The sequence below is a fragment of the Oxyura jamaicensis genome, chromosome 2 (assembly GCF_011077185.1).
Source record: "Oxyura jamaicensis isolate SHBP4307 breed ruddy duck chromosome 2, BPBGC_Ojam_1.0, whole genome shotgun sequence".
In the NCBI taxonomy this organism is placed as follows: domain Eukaryota; kingdom Metazoa; phylum Chordata; class Aves; order Anseriformes; family Anatidae; genus Oxyura; species Oxyura jamaicensis.
The window spans coordinates 50,360,069-50,363,459 of record NC_048894.1 but is presented as its reverse complement, the minus strand read 5'-3'; positions in this window follow the sequence as shown (position 1 = coordinate 50,363,459).

The window sequence follows — 3,391 nt, the reverse complement described above, 5'->3', positions numbered from 1 at the left end:
TGTCTTTGTGTCCATTTGGTAATGGTTCCCCCAGCACTGACAGTGAGGCAGCTGCACAAACACTGGTGGGTGCACAGAGGCAAGCAGCGAGCAGCCACCACGGTGGGGCAGGGACAGTGGGGGTACCATGGCAAGACCCTGGCAAGCTGCTGGGTGGAGAAGCACGGGGAACGAGAGGAAAACCACAAAACCTGCACTTGGGAGGTTGTGCCTGGAGGAGTAAGTCGCAGTCTGCTGGTGGGAGCAGGCATGGCAGAGCTGGCCTGAAGGCAAACCTGCTGCATTAGCATCTTGTTTGGTACCTCACTAGTATTTATTTGGGACCTAAGTGTGTAACGTTAACAGCTCTGAGCAGGCTAAAAGCTGGAGAAGTTGTCGTACAGTCAGGCATTAAAAATAAAAAATAAAAATAAAATAATGCTGGCATCCACTTATGCAATATTCATAAATCAGTAATTTTAGGAAGCAAAAATCAACAGCTCAGGGTTTTTTAACTCATTTCTGATACTTAGATAAGACACCAGACTATGTCTATTTGGGAAACACATGAGCTGAAATTTAAAATGTTATGATAATATATGCAAAATGTCTGATTCTCATAATAAAAACCATTCTGGCTTCCTGAGGCTCCATATGGACAATTCGTTATTTCTGATAGCAATTAATCAAACTTAAATACAGGTTCTATAAAGCAATGTAAATTCAGACATCCTGTCTCACCTGCAAACCTGCACATTAAGATTATTCATGTATACACTTCTGGAGTGAGACAGCTAGATTAGTGCTATATTGAAAGAGTAGTGTAGAACCCTACCAGTGGACATTCTTTTCAAAAAGATACAGTTAAGAGAAGGAAAAAAAAAAAAAAAAAAAAAGCTTTGGAAGATACTTTTATTTTTAAAATTAATATTCACATTTAATATTAAACCTGTAACCTTGCTCTGTACAAGTGGCACAAGTCAGGTAGGTGACAGAAGTTATAGAATAGACCCTGGAAAGTGCAGAATGGTGTCATTTGAACAAAATACTCAAAAAAAAAAAAAAAAAACAAAACAAAACAAAACAAAACAAACAAACAAAAAACAAAACAAAACAAAACAAAAACAAACAAAAAAAACATACTAAATATCACACCACCACCATTGTTAATAACAATTATATGTTATATGGAAGGAAACCAGGAAGAAAGCCAGACTTGTATTTGTCCTGAGCACAAAAGGAAATAAAAAGATGGTAAGAAGACTACTTTTTTCTCTCATTCATTTTAGATTAAAATGTATTTTGCCTTTTCCCACCAGAATCTGCTGTTGTTCTTTTGAACTGTGCATCAGAAACACCAAATTGATATAAATAAATAAATAAATAAAATTTATCTGACAGAGATTAACCTGTTACTTCTGAAGGACGCAGGGCTGAATGAGGGGAGAAGGATGAATTTATTAGTACAAAAGTAATTTTACAATAAAAACTGTTAAACATTGTCTAAACTTGAAATGTCAGAAAATGATGGGCCACTTTTAAGACCATTCTTAATGGCAGGGCACTGCTATTTTTAGTCACAGTTATCTCCGTGCCTTAGGAGATCCTAAAATTAAAGACATTTGAAATAATCACAGTTATTACCTCTACTGTTCTGTCCTCAGCAGTAAACAGCATTACTTTGGAGACAGGCTCTGCTGGAGGCTCTGCAGAAAGCCTCCATGCTAACCCTGAAGCTGGCTTGGTGACAGTTTTCTGGTCAGTCTGAAGCCAGGTGGATCCTCCAGAAGTCTGTGTACTGCTGGTCCTTAGCAGTCTTAGACTGCAAGGTTAACCCAAACCAGCTGCAGCTTGGTAAAGGAATTTTCTTGACACAGAGTTGGACCCTGTGGACAGTTGCCATGAATAAGCCAAAGAATTTACAAAAAAAGACAATGATCTCAACTAAATCCTATGCAAGATTTTTTTTTTATTTAGTTACCTTGAGTATATAATTCAAGAAGTGGTCTCTCAAGAAATAAGTTAACAAAGCTAAGACTTAAATTTTACAAAAAATAAAATAAAATCCTATGTGCCCAGAGATTAGCCAATGCTTCTTTTTCAGGAATGCTAAGAATAAGCAATGTTTTTTTTTGACAAAAGTTGTCCACACACTGAATTAAATAGCATGCAACATCCCTCTAAATGATTTTTGAAAACTAGACTTTAATTCAGCACACGGAGGTTTTGTAGCTCCATCTTATCAATGATGCTCAAGCCAGGGTGACATCACGAAGTTCTGGAAGTGGGCAGAAATATTACTTCATTCTTGATACTTATGTGGGCTTCTTCTGAGCTGCCTTCTTGCAGCTGTTTGCTTGCTCGTAGAGATGACAGGAAAAGATGAGCTAAATGTTACAAGAGTGAAAGCGATGAATGTGTAGGAGCAGGCATGGGAAGGCGAGAGCATGCAGGAAGGAAAAGTGCAGATGGCTAGGAGGGAGCAAGAGGGGCCGTGCAGAAAGTTGTGTTCAAAAAACTCAGTGGACCCAAAGGAGTGGGGTGATCCCCCCGTGAACCCTTCGGAGGGGGACAGCCCTGCACCCACGCACCAGCCGCTGCTCCCTTTGTGGGGCAGCCTCCACTGCAGCTTGGGCTCATGCATATGCAATCTGCTGATACATATGCAGCAGACTGGTAATTCCTCCTCAACCTTTGCAGAAAAGGCTTGCCAAAACAGCTTTAAAAATAAAGTTAAAAGCTTTTCTCATATGAAAAATTAAATATATATATATATACATTTCCTAAATCTTATACGATTGGATAGGGGTTTCGGTTCTCCCCTAAATAAATTCAGACAGTGTGTTTTCTTAGCTTCTTTTTTAATTTTTTAACAAGGCTTTTGAGTGTGTTGTTCACAGAGAACAAGTTTAGACTTAATAAGTCACCAAAGTGGATAAAGGATAAAAGGTATTATCATATTTTCTTATTAAAAAACTCCGGAGAGGTGTTTCTACCTTCCCAAACCAAACATTTCCATATAAGTGATTAATATCTGAATTAATATAAATATGTATGCGCAAATGGCTCCTTACCTACTTATTGTAGGTAATGAGCTAGAAACATCTCAGCGTTCTCATAACAGGAGCACTGCACATCTATGCGTGTTCAAGTACAATGTAAGGGAACGGACGTTTTTGAAGAAAACGGCACCGTACATTTTTAGGCAACATATTTTCACTCCTGAGTAAATAATGTCATCTGTACAACGCTTCCAAGCAATAAAATTCTTCTTAACAAAGAAATCGGAGAGAGCTCAAAGTGTTTATGAATCACGTTGGGCAAAGGCACTCCGTGAGCTGGGGTGATGCAATTGTACAATGGGGTTTGCTTCTCGCAAACAGGATGAAGTAGGAGGGCCCAGCTAATGTCT